Genomic DNA, 14,380 nt, shown 5'->3' with positions numbered 1-14,380 from the left:
CTGCATTCCAGACATACTCTTCTTTACCTCCATTATGTAATATCAGTTTGATTTTCTCTTGGTAATCAGGATCAATCACACCAGCAAGTATGGTAACTCCCTTCTTTCCCTGTTGATTCAGAGGCATAAGGAGTCCAAAGTGGCTAGGTGGTATTCTTAGCTTCCAGTTTAATGGAATCAGTGATGTGTCTCCAAGTGGAAGCATTCCTCACTTTGGAACTAAGACCTCTAGACCAGCAGAGCATAATGTCGCAGGGACAGGAAGCAAAAATCTTGCGAGTGGGTCACTAGGGGTAATGGTGAGTGGTGCCACTCCTATTTCCACCCTTGATTCCTGGACCCATGAATCCTGGCTATGGGAGACACAGCACCACACATTGGACGCTGGTTCAGAGTATACGTAGCCTACTGGAGAACATGGCTGCAACCTTGCAAGGTATTGCCACCTAGTGGTACCATAATTTTGTCTTTAGAAGGCCATTCCATCATTCTATCAAGTCATCTGCTTTAGGATGATGGGGAACATGTTAAGACCAGTGAATTCCACGAGCATGGGCCCACTGCTGCATTTAATTTGCTGTTAAGTGAGTCCCTTGATGCAAGGTGATGCTGTGTGGGGATACCATGATGGTGGATAAGGCATTCTGTAAGTCCACGGATGGTAGTTTTAGCAGAAGCATTGTGTGCAAGGAAGGCAAATCCGTATCCAGAGTAAGTGTCTCTTCCAGTAAGAACAGAACACTGCATTTTTCATAATGGAAGTAGTCCAGTGTAATCAACTTGCCGCCAGGTTGCTGGCTGATCACCTTGAGGGATGGTGCCATATCAGGGACTCAGTGTTAGTCTCTGCTGCTGGCCGATTGGGCACTCAACAGTGGCTGTAGCCAAGTAGACCTAGGTGAGTGGAAGTCCATGTTGCTGGGCCCATGTATAACTTCCATCCCTGCCACCATGGCCACTTTGTTCATGAGCCCATTGACAATGATGGGAGTAGCTAGGGAAAGAGGGTGAGCGGTTTTCACAGAACGAGTCATCCTATCAACTTGATTGTTAAAATCATCACCCCCTCTACTTTACCAAACGTGATGTTTTTCTCTATCGGTTTGTCCCTCCTGATAACATGTTCAAACTAAGTGAGAATGTCTCACCATCTTCACTTCTAAGTAAACATTCTGGTTGTACTTTCTACAAGACAGACTTGTTTGCTCTTCTGGCAGTCAATGGTATATTCAACATTTTTCGCCAACATTGTAAATGTATCAATTCTTCTTCGATCTTCCTTCTTCATTGTCTAGCTTTGCATGCATATGAGGCAATTGAAAATACGGTGGCTTAAGTCATGTTTAGTTATCATGTTTGCTTTTCAACACTTTAAGGAGGTCTTTAGCAGCAGATTTGCCCAATGCGATACACATTTGATTTCCTGATTGCTGCTTCCATGGGCATTCACTGATGATCCAAGAAGAATGAAATCCTTGATAACTTTAATTCCTTTGCCATTTATCATGAGCAGGTATAGTGTAAAAAATATAGTCACCAGGTACAGTGAAGTAAGGATATTTGCAATGAACAAGAATATTTCTCTTGGGACATATTTAATTTTTAAATTAAAGTTTATTTTGAGATAATTGCAAATGCACATACTGTTATAAGAAATAATACATGGAAATACCATCTAACCTTTACCCATTTATCCCAATGGTAATACCTTGCAAACTATAGTATGTTTTTAGAACCAGGATATTGACATTGATACAATCCATTGATATTATTCAGATATCCCCAGTTTTACTTGTACGCATTTGTGTGTGTGCGTGTGAGTATATTTAACTGTATACAATTTTTATCACATGTGTAGGTTTATAGATCCACCACTGTAGTAAAGATACAGAAAGTTTCCAAGGCTGCAATTTTCCACTATATTGCCTTTTTATAAGGTTTAAGTCTACCTGAAAAGAAAGGGAAGGTCCTTTTTTGAAGACAAATTGAAATCTTAGAATTAGATATACATGAAAGGGAAAGTGAAATATACATAAACATAACTTCCACTAAAGATGCAAATTGTAAACTTGTCTAGTTCACACAGTGATTCAGGATAAAAGACATTTTTCAAATCAGTTTTATTGGAATATATTTTACACACAATAAATCCATTTATTTGAACTCATACAGTTTAATGAATATTGACAAATATATTTACCTATATAATCAGTATTCAATCAAGAGGCAGAACATTTTTATCACCTCAAATAACTGACTTGTATAATAGTAGATTTGTTTTGGCTGTATTAGAACTTCCTATAAATTGTGAATAAAAAATCACAGTCTTTGTGTTTGGATTATTTAGCTCATCATAATCTTTTTGAGATTCAACCATATTGCGAAGTGTATCAGAAATTTATTTCTTTATATTGGTGCAATGCCATTAATTACTTTTGCATGTGGCCTTTCTAGTCATGGTCTTGAAAATCCCACACAGGTGATTGTGTGATATGGTAATTATGGCCTATCAAGGGGATTGGTCAGTTTTACCTTAGAAGAGAGCCAATTCCAGATCAGAGCGGAGGAGCTCACCACCAAGAAAGAATAGACCAGCAGGAGTAGATAGCATAGTGGGCTTCCTGATCCACAGAGACGGAAAGCTGAGTGCCTTTGGGCAGAGACTGAAGGCAAGTGAGAGGCATGCCTGCCAGCACAGCTGGGAACAGGCTATCCTGGTGGAAGAACTGTATCCTGAATGTTCATGAGCCTAAATTGCAACTGTTACTTCCCTAATAAACCTCGTAATTGTGAGTATGGTCTGTGAGTTCTGTGTGACTATTGCAAGGAATTATCAAATCTAGCAGAGTGCTGTGGGAGGGATAGTTGGCATCAGAATTGGTAAAAATGGTGGCAAAAGGATGCATGTCTGATCCCCACCTCACAGGAATCAGCCTTGGGCTATTGCTCTGATTCTTTTCTCCGCTCATGAAGTTAGAGGAAGTCAGACACTGCTCCCACGCTGTTTTTATGGTTGGTGAAATGTATTCCATTTTATCCATTTGCCATAGTTTATTATGCACTTACTTGTTGATGGATATTTGAGTAATTTAGAGTTGTTAGCCATTTATAAAAGGTATCATAAACATTCATATTAAAGTATGTGGGCATGTGTATGTGTACATACATTTTTATTTTTCGTTGAATAAATATTTAAACATAGATGTTAGTAAGTATGGTAAGTATATGTATAACTTTATAAGGTGCGCCTACTAGTTATGTATGAGAGTTCCAGTTTCTCTATTTCCTTGCCAATACTTGGATTTGGCACCTTAAAAGAAATGCTAGCCTGTGTGCATAGAGGTAACTCATTTTTGTTGTAATTTACATTTTCTCATTAATGATGTTCAGCATCTTTTTCTGTGCTTATTGGCCGTGTGTGTTGTCTTTTTTGTAAAGTGTTTGCTCAAGTCTTTTGTCCACTTTTTCAATTGAACTGTATATTATATATTGTAATAATTATTTATATATATTTGATATAAAACTGTTTTTTCATTTAAAATAATTTTTAAAAAGATAATTCACTCAAGCAAAAATAAAATACAAATGTATGTTGGAGCTTCTAACAGATGTAGACAAAACTGTAGGCCAACTATAGCATAGCTGATAAGAGGTGGAACTTAAAGTATATTGTTGTAAAGGTTTTACAACATATATGAAGTGGTATAAGATTATTTGAAGCTACACTATATATTATAAGATTCCAGAAAAGGAAATCTTGCAGGGACAGTAAACAAATCATACTTGTTTCTGGCTGGGGGAGGAAGTTTAGAAGTAGAAATTGACTCCTAACAGGATTAAGCGAACTTTTGGGAATGATGGATATGTTTTAAAACGAGATTGTGGTTATATAAGCTATTGGTAATTTATTTGATTTTGGATGAGGTGGCAGTTATTACATTATCAGAAACTATTTTGGTTCTTTTCCTTTTGGGCACGTTGTAGGATTTTCTTCTCTGCCACTTGAAGTTAAATAAGGCCATGTGGCTTTCACTAGTCAATTGCATAGTCACCTGCAGTAGGAAGTGTCAAGAACCAGTATGTGATTTGCTATATCTCTTCTCCCTGATGTGTGTTGCAAACTACCACATACTGTGACCCTGAGTGAGGAGAGGCATGGCAGTTAACCCCCCAATGACAGGTAGTATAAACAAGAAATAAAGCTTGTTGTAAAAATCTAAGATTTTGATGTTGTTTGTTGAAGGGGGAACAGGCTTTTCGAGGCCAAACATGAGTACCCTTAGGTGGTCTGCTAGTTCATTACTGTTTGCTGAGTCATTCTTACATAAGCCCCTGGCTTGTAGCAACTACTGTCCACCACTACTATAAAACCTCTGCCCTCCTACTTTGGGGTGCAGAGATCTGCTTTGGTCCAGCAGCTGCCCAGGACTCACTTGTATGTAAGTCTCCCTGATAAACTCCTTTTCTGCCACAATGGAGTTGCCTGCTTCTTTCTTTGGTCTCTCGGTACTCTCCATTTTTGGAGACAGGTTACACATTACTGCTTCATGCCTGGACATTTGTCACTGCAGAATAATCTCACCTCTTTGAATACTATGGTTGGTATTTTCATAAGTGTTCATTAGATGATTAAGGGCAAACAAATAAATAAAAACATTCATAGAACACAATATAGGCATATAAATGCCAATGAAAATAGGGCTTCATGAACCTAAATTATGATTATTTTGTGTTCTCTTTCAACCAGTTCCCCATAGATAGTACTGTTTTTCTGTAGCCTATGGCCAATAAAAACAGTGTAACATTAAAGTAACATTTAATATACTTTGGAACTTGGAGCTATTCATCTTGCTCAGACAGGACTGTATTAGGTGTTTATACTTGGATTATAAACTTTAAAGAGGTAACATTGGGGAACTTGCTCGTGTGCTCTTTAATTGTGGAATGAAGGCTGGCTTTACAGGGTCCTCACGTATACTTTTGAAAAGTGTTCGTAAAGTAGGACCTTTGAGAGTTTGGGAGGGGGGAAGTGCTTCTGAGCAGGTACACTGCTTGGGTGACACTATTGACTGTAGGCCTAACACCTGTTATGCACAAAATCTTTCTGGTTAGGGCCAGACAGAGTATGATGGGAGTGAGTGAGGGAAAATTTTAGAATTTGAATTTCTAATCAATGTAATTTCAAGAGTGGAATGATTTAATTTTTTGAAACTTTCTTTTCTCTGTGGCAAAAAGCAGGGTTTGGGGATTGGTGAGCTTGCTTCGGCAACACAGCCATGTAGAATTCAAGGGGGAGGTAGCATATAGGGCGATCAGCAGGATAGTGTGTACTGTGGTCTGTGTTTCAATTATAGTTTGCTTTGAACCAGCTAAGAAGCCTTTAGGATTACCCTACAGAAGTAGCCAATAGGTCTTGAGTTCAAGGATGTCAAAACAAACGTGAGAAGAACATAGAGGTAAAGCAGCAAAGATCTAAGAAGTGGCTTCAAAAAGTTTGGGTCTGCCATTTTCTGATTCTTTGCCTTATTCCTTCATTTTAGGCCAGTCATAGCCTTGATTTATTAATGGAAATTCAATAACTAAATGGGCTAATAAGTAAGCATTGATGATTCTAAGTGAAATAATTTATCCACCATCCCTTTCCTTCCCTACTGTATTGTTTGTCAATACCAGGTGTTGCTCTAACTAGGTTGGATTACAGGACCCTGACTGGGCCTATTTTTATCAAATATAGTTTTCAAAGAGGTTAAAAGATCAAGAACACCATATAAAAGATACTAAAACCTGAAGTTATGCAGTCCTTTATAAGATTAAGTGGGGGAAATCTTCCCTAAATCTCCTCCCTTAAAAGTCTAGAGAAGTATGACATTGCTTGGGCCCCCACTTCATTTCTGGTCAGTTTGGCAGATGGCTCAGGGCTGCTGTCCTGGTCTAAGATAAGCATTTGATTGTAGGTATTAGACCACATTACCAATGTTGGTATCCTTCCCTATACCCATTCCCCTCTTCCCTTGTCTCACCCTCACTCTAGGCTAGCACTCGGTATACATATCATCAGACTGATGAGAGCTGAAGGTACATTGATTTAGAAAGTTTTAGGAAAATAGAGCAAGCTTTACAACTCTCATTGTTTCAAGGAGCTTCTGAGATTTCCAAGAAATAGATTTTAAAATGTCATTTAAGTGAGTTCCAGCCCAACTTGTTTGAGATCCAAATGGAGCTTTGGACTAAGATCAATAAAATAGTAAAGTGTTGTTTGGGTTATCTTGATCTCTTGTGCTTGAACCCCTCCCAGGGGCTTTGTGTGGCAGGTTTGCTTGTTTAGGGCAGGATTCAAGCATTATTGCATTATTAGGCCAATTATCACCCTTAAACTCATTCACATGTACCTCATTACCATGTCAGTTCAATCACAATTTCAACTATTCACCTTTAAGTATTTTAAAACTAATTTTAAATAATCTGAATAGTATTGGGCAATAAATTACTCTCAATTTTAGTTGACAATATCAGAAAATAAACTTTTACTAAATTAGTTCATTTACCATGTTCTCACTTCCTTGGTTCAAAGAAAGAATTTACTTTAAAAACAAAACTAGTTAAAAAAAAATAGAAGTTTAATGTTGATCTATTTCGTGTTATTATTTTTATCCTCATTAGTAAAGAGCACTATGAAGTTCAAGTAAAATTAATGATTGGTTTTTGCCTATTACTTCCTGATAGGTTTCCAATTTGATTTTAAATACAGATAAATTCATTTTATAAAATTATCATACTGATGGTATGAGCAACACTGGAGTGATGGTTTGAGTGTACAAAATATTGCTGATTGTATTGTCTTTTTGATTTTCAATTTCAAAATTCTTTAAGAATCTGTTATAGCTACTGTATTTACTTTGAAAACCTACAGTGACTCATAAATTTGTGTGTATATATATAGCTTGTAGGCACATGATTGAAAATATACCACCAATGAAATTTCAGATGCAACACAAAATTTTTTTCTTGTAATTATAACAGGTAGCAATTTTTAATTCTGTTATCCTTCAAATGTCAAATATATATTTCATGTTAAAATAAATGGTTTCTTTAAAATTTATAATGCAACTCTAACATGTAAAACAACTTTTATTTTTCCAAAAATATTTTGTCTTTACTGTTTGTATATAATATATATATATGATCATAAAATTTTATGCCTTTTTCAGTTTCAAATTATAACTGCTGAAACATTTCACGATTTAAGTATGATACATATGTATATATATTATAGTATATAGTTTTATATTTAAAAAAAATGCTAATTTACCAGGAATTAGTAAATTCCATCATTAAATTCCATCATTCCATCATCATATTTGGAATTGGGCAAGTAACCTAAACCAGCAGTTTTTAACTTTTTGGTCTCAGTTCCCTTTCTATATTCCTAAAAATTATTGCTGATCCCCAAAAATCCTTTAATTGAAATTAAAACTGAGAAATTAAAAAAAGTATTTATTTAAAAACCCATTACGTATTAATATAAATGACATATTTTTATTAAAATAAAATTTAAAAATAAACATTTAGTGAGAAGAATAACATTGCTTTACATGTTTTCAGATAATTTTAACATCTAGCTTAACAGAGAGAGTAGGATTCTCATAACTTTCTCACACATTTCATTAGCCCTCAGAAAGGTGACTTCCTCACACGTAATGCGTTCTCTGGAAAACTCCATTGTACAATCTTGGATGAGAAAAAAACAAATAATATCTTATAAAAAATTTGACCTCTCAGACCTCTCATACTTCTTGATGGGACTTTAGGATCTCTAAGGGCCCCTGAACCACACTTTGAAACCATTGACCTAAACCCTTTGCACCAACATATTTTCCTCTGCATATGTAGGCTTTTAACATTTTTTTCTGTTCTTCTATTTGGTTTATGATTTTTCCTTAGGATAAATAAAATATTTTCATTATTTTATTCACTTCTTCATTCAATATGATTTTCAGAAACAGTACCAGTTGCATACTGAAGATAAAAAGATGACTAAGATATTATACTTGTGCTTAATGAACTCAAAGTTTGGAGGAAAAATAGAAATAAAAAAAGATAAATCACAAATCCAAGCAGTCAGAATTACATTTAGACATGGTTGAAGGATGTGGGGGGTACAGAAGCTGGAGAAGCCATCTCTGCCTGAGACAATCTCAGAAGAAAGCATTGAATCTCAATGACTCAGGTGATAAATTGAAAATGCCACGTGCAGAGAAACTGGCATTTGGGAATTGTGAAACTGTGACTGGGAAGCCGACAAGGAAGAGGTTTTATAATATAAGTACCAGATTATGTGGCCTTACCTGTTGTTGTTGAGTGGATTCCAACTCATAGTGACCCTACAGGACAGAGTCAAACTACCCCATAGGGTTTCCAAGCATGTAATCTTTACAGAAGCAGACTGCCACATCTTTCTCCCACAGAGTGTCTGGTGGGTTTGAACTGTTGACCTTTCCATTAGCAGCCAAGCACTTAACCACCGTGCCTCCAGGGCTCCTATGTGGCCTTAGTATGCCTAATTAATTAATATGTAGACACCATGTGGGCAACAGAAAAATGAGGTTGAAATCAAACTGAACTAACATAGAAACCACCTCTGACACTTAAAAGTTGTGTGAACTCTCTATAAGCCTAAGGAATACCATAGATAAAAAGAGGGTACTGATATGTCCTCCTTGTTTTCGGCCAATTAAATGTTATAGCCTACGTAAAGCATCTGGTAGAATACTGGATCATGGTAGGTACTCAATTAATGATTTTATCTCACCATTAAACAGATAAACAAACAAAAACCTGTTGCTGTCCAGTCAATTCCAACTACTCATGGCAACCCCATGTGTTACAGAGTAGAACCGCTTCTTAGGGTTTACTTGGCTGTAAACTTATGGCTGCTAACCTAAAGTTGGCAGTTTGAACCCACCGAGTGCCTTAGCAGAAGAAAAACCTGATAATCTGCTTCCATAAAGATTATAGTCAAGAAAACCCAGTTTTACTCTGTAAGTCATAGGGTAACCATGAGTATGAATCGACTCAATGTTAATGGGTAAATTTTACACAAACATATTGTTAGGCCTTTCTTCCATGGTGCTGATGGATGGGTTTGAACTGCCAACCTTTAGGTTAGTAGTCAAGTGCAAACTATTTGTACCAGGGACCTTTTATGTCACCACAGTCATGCATAAAAGGGCACAGTGGAGGATAGTGAAGTCACTTGGTGGTTATTTGCATGGGGAAAATGCTGGAGGTAAAGTATAAGTGGGATAGAAAGGTAAACACCAGAGGTACAAGGTACACCAGGTAAAACATAAAATGTAAGGAGACTCCTATTTGGCTCAGGGCAATCCTCCAGAGTACAGGGTATCTGTGCACCATCAGTAATCAGCACCCAAAGCAGCAGGGATTGGTGTCAGTAAAGGGGTCTGGGTGGTAAAACATCAGCGTACGTAAGTCCACACCTTGTGCCACTCAGATTGAATTTCTTTTCCAATTAAGTTTGCTCAATCCAGGCATTCTAGTTGTTCACAATTTCTGGAAAATTCATGAGAGGAAGGTTAGTGGCATCAGTTGGTCCTGAGGCATCATCTCCCCTCTCCATCATTTCCACCACCACTGATACTAGATATCCCTCCCTCCAGACAGGCACTGCCTTCTGGATGGCTTGATGAATGCGTTTACTCTCTCAGAGTTTTGAGCCCCTATTTAACATGACATTATGAGGCTATGGTTGCTATCTTGCTATTTACAGTTAAAATCAAGCATGACAAAAAGAAATGAAGTGCCAAAAAAGAAAAATGAAAAAAGGATGGGGACATATCAGAAGGCTACAGGAGCTGATCATAAAGAGTTTCCATTGGCCAAAACTGAAACAATCTGAGCAACAAAATAAATTATGACGGTATTGAATTGAAGGCTGCTGTATGGCGTAGTTGTTAAGTGTTCGGCTGCTAACCAAAAGGCTGGCAGTTCAAACACTCCAGCTGCTCCATGGGAGAAAGATGTGGCAGTCTGCTTCTGTAAAGATTGCAGCCTTGGAAACCCTATGAGGCAGTTCTCCTCTGTCCTATAGGATTGCTGTGAGTCAGAATCAACTAGATGGCAATGATTTTTTTGGTTTTTGGGTGATGCTTGGCTACTAACTGGAAGGTTAGCAGTTTGAATCCACCCAGCAGCACTGTGAAGAAAAGGTCTGATGATATGCTTTTGTAAGATCACAGTCATTGAAAACCCTATGGAGTGCAGTTCTACTCTGACACACATGGGGTTGCCATGAGTCAGAATCTACCAGATGTCAACCAGTATTCAATCATAACCAAAGGAAATAAAAATAAATATTCACAAGTGTGTTCTGATATGATAATAGAATAAACAAATAAATGAGAAGATAGTAAAATTCTTACTTAAAGAAGAGTTCTAAATAATAAAACTAGCAATTCTTACTTAAAGAATTCTAAATAAAAGTAGAAGTAATGAGGGAAATAGAAAATCACCATTAGAGCACCACAGTGACAATTGCTGCAGACAAGATGCATCTACTTATGAATACTTAAATTAGTGGATGAAAGTTTCAAGAAAAACAGGGTATTTGTGTTGTCTTAATGTATCTCCAAATATTTAGTAATTACTGTGGTGGTTTTAACTTATGTTCCTGAATTCTTTGATACATCTCTCAGCCAGTGGTTAAACTTAATTCTCCTCCCCTTGATCATGGCCTGGACTTAGTGATGCATGTCTAATTAACAGAGCATGGAAACAGGAAAAAAAAAAAAAATTTGCAGTGGAGGATTCTGGCAGACATCATCTGAAACAAGTGATCAAATTTTACGTCACCAATAATGTCTTAGTTATCTAGTGCTGCTATAATAGAAATACCACAAGTGGATGACTTTAACAAAGTGAAATTTATTCTCTCTCAGTCTAGGAGGCTAGGAGTCTTGAGTACAGGGTGCCAGCTCCAGGGGAAGGCTTTCTGTTTCTGTCAGCTCTGGGGGAAGGTCCTTGTCATCAATCTTCCCTTGTATCTAGGAGCTTCTCAGCACAGGGACCCTGGATCCAAAGGACATGCTCCCCTCCTGATTTTTCATTCTTGGTGGTAGGAGGTCCCTCTGTCTCTTTGCTTGCTTCTCTGTTTTATATCTCAAAAGAGATTGACTCAAGATGAAACCTAATCTTGAAGATTGAGTCCTGCCTCATTAACATAGCTTCCTCTAATCCTGCCTCATTAACATCATAGAGGTAGGATTTACAACACATAGGAAAATCACATCAGATGACAAAATGGTGGATAATCACACAATACTGGGAATCGTGGCCTAGCCAAGTTGACACACATTTTTGGGGGACACAATTCAATGCATAACAAGTAATAAAACATATGTATTGATATCATGTGGTCTTTGATTCAGTGCAATGAGAAGGCTTGTAACCTCTGTTGTTTTCTTCCCAAATATCCACAAGCTCAGTCTAATCATGAGAAAACGTCAGACAACCCCAGGTTGAGAAATACTCTACAAAATATCTGGCCACTTCTCTTCAAAAGTGACAAGGCCATGGAAACAATGATAAATTGTCACAGATTGGAGAACAATAAGGAGCCACGAAAATTTAAATGCTATGTGGGATCCTGAATTGGATCCTGAGACAGAAAAAGTGAAAATATTAGTGAAATCCAATTAAAATCTGTAATTAGTAATTTTATTATGGTTATGCAAGATGCTAATATTAGCGAAGTTATGTGAAATGTATATGGAAAATTTATGTACTATCTTTGTAACTCTTCTGTAAGTCTAAAATTATTTCAAAATAAATAGCTAAAAAAATCATGTAAGCACAAATAGATGCTGTAGTGGATCACCAGAATTTCAAGTAGATTCTTTGCTGCCTTTCATATTAAACAGTGATCCCACATTCTTATTATTATTTCAGTCAGTTACCCTTGCCAGTCTATGCTTTGTTGGTCTATTGGTATGAGGAGCTCAAATAATCAAGCAGCAAACATAACTTTAATTTTACCAGAATTCTTACTATGCCTCTTGGTAAAAGCATCAAGATCTTTTAGATCAAGACCTCTTGATCCACAAAATCTAAAGTTACAGAAAGAAAGCACAGTTACATAACTGGGTCATGGGAAGTAATGAGGGCACTCCAACTTTCACTTCTTAGATCACCTTATTGAGATCACACACTGTGTAATGGCCCTTGGCTTAGGTGTGTACCACATCTTGAAGAACTGTACTCTGTTGACTAGTATATTTTCCCAAAGAGTCATGCCATATAAGGGACTCAGTTGGTTTCTGTTGCTGAACTGTTACATATTTGACAGTGACAGTAGCTAGATCAGTCTTGGTGCATGGGTCCATGCATAGTCTCCATCTCTGTGACCATGGCCACTGCATTCATTAGCCCACTGAACAAACATTTCAGTAACCAAGGACAGGGGCTGGATGATATCAGTTAGCCATGAAATTCTGACTATTTCATTATTTAGGGCATCTTCTCTAGTAGATGTTCTCTGGTAAACGTTCATAAAAATGTCCTCTTGTTTTGAACTCATTCCCATAGTTTCAATGACATGCCTCTTCCTCAGACATCCTTTTTCCCAATTTTCCAATCATGCTCCTTTCGTACCTGTCTCAGTTATCTATTTATTGCAACCCAGCTCTAAATCCACCCATCTTTGTCCTTTGTGATACTCAAGCTGGACCCTGTAAGTATGTCTCCTTTGCCAGCTGGCACGTGTTAGAATTTGTCAGTGGAGTCTATTTCAGGCAACTTTAGGAGGAAGGGGCTTCTTTCCTGGTTCTGATGTGCTATTTTATTTTTTGTTTCTGTGTCACATGATGGTTAACAGCATGAGAAGCATCCAGTGACAATCTCCTTCCTAGTGACACTCAGTGAATTTTGCTATCACCCCCATAAACAGCTTCCCAGCCAATTTCACCAGCAACTCAGAAAGCAGTTTTTCTAGCAAAAGTGACAGTGATCTCTGAGATTCATATCATATATTGTTTTCTGTTTACCTTTTTTTTCCTGGAGGGATCAGCTACAAAGATTTCTATTTGCGCCTTACTAAACAAATAAAACACAAAAACAAAACAGAGAAACAAGCCCGTTGCCATCGAGTCAATTTTGACTCACAATGACCCTATTGGATGGAGTAGAACTGCCCCATAGAGTTTCCAAGGCTATAATCTTTAGCAAAGCAGACAGCCACATCCTTCTCTTGCGGAGTGGTTCGTGAGTTCTAACTGCCAACCTTTCGTTTAGCAGCCAAAAGCTTAACCACTGCACCACCATGGCTCCTTTTGGCCTTTGCTACTACAGTTATTACCTGACAGGTCCAAAAACTGATGCGTGCATCTACTGTTAGGTAGGAACTAAAAAATTACCACTGGACAGGTCTGCACTTGGCTTTCTTTCCCTGTTTCTGTAGACCCACTACCAGATGGACATGGGCCATTCTCCATTTATTACCTGGCCTCCAGCTAGTAAAGGACTCTAACAGGGGCATTATGAGGGTAGTTAGAATCTCTGTATCAGCGTCAATGCAGATCCTGTATCCAGTAGCTCTTAAAAGATCTGGGTATTCATATTTCCCAAATTTAGAGTTACCTTTTATATGGTTGTAGGCTTGTTCAGAGGACTGGAGAAATCGCTCCTGTATGTACTTGCTATGGTATTGCAGGTCTTTCTTCATGAGGACTCATTTTTTCCTTAGCCAGTGGATTTTGAGTTGGAGAATTGGCTCAGTTCTTGAAACTTGGTAAGGGACCGCTACCTGCCATTGTGGAGGCAACTTCAGCCTTCTGATCTTACATTTTGCTCAGTTTCTAGCACTGTTCAGTAGCAAGTCAAAAATCTGTTTTTCAAAAAGCAAATAGTTCTCTGCTTGAGATGGCATGGCCTTTCTCCAGCAACTAAGGATGGCAAATGTTTTCTTTAAATAATTTGCCTCATTTGAAGCCTGCCCATAATCTTCAGCCTAGGAGCAGATTGAATCTCTGTCATCTAGCAAGGAAGAGTGAGTCCAGCTTTGCAGGTCTAGGTTGTTTAGGAGACTCTCAAGAATCTAGGCTGTCAAGATATTTTCATGTCAAATATCAGTGCTCCACTCTTTTATTTTCAGGACCTCAATTTTGGCATAGACTTGTCTAGGCTGAGAATTCAGGCTTCTTTGAAAGTTTGTCACATTACAATTAGATTCTATATTGTCTTCAGCTCTGTGTGCTCTCTGGCCACCATGAGATGAGTTCTTCTTTACATGCTGTCCATAAAGAACTTTGCTTTAAAATAATGATTATGGATTCCGGCAAGATGGCACTCTAGGCAGAAGCACCACGCC

This window comes from Trichechus manatus, unplaced genomic scaffold (genome assembly GCF_000243295.1).
Source record: "Trichechus manatus latirostris isolate Lorelei unplaced genomic scaffold, TriManLat1.0 scaffold00002, whole genome shotgun sequence".
NCBI classification, from domain to species: domain Eukaryota; kingdom Metazoa; phylum Chordata; class Mammalia; order Sirenia; family Trichechidae; genus Trichechus; species Trichechus manatus.
The sequence above is the reverse complement of the archived record's forward strand: the minus strand, read 5'-3'. Positions refer to the sequence as shown.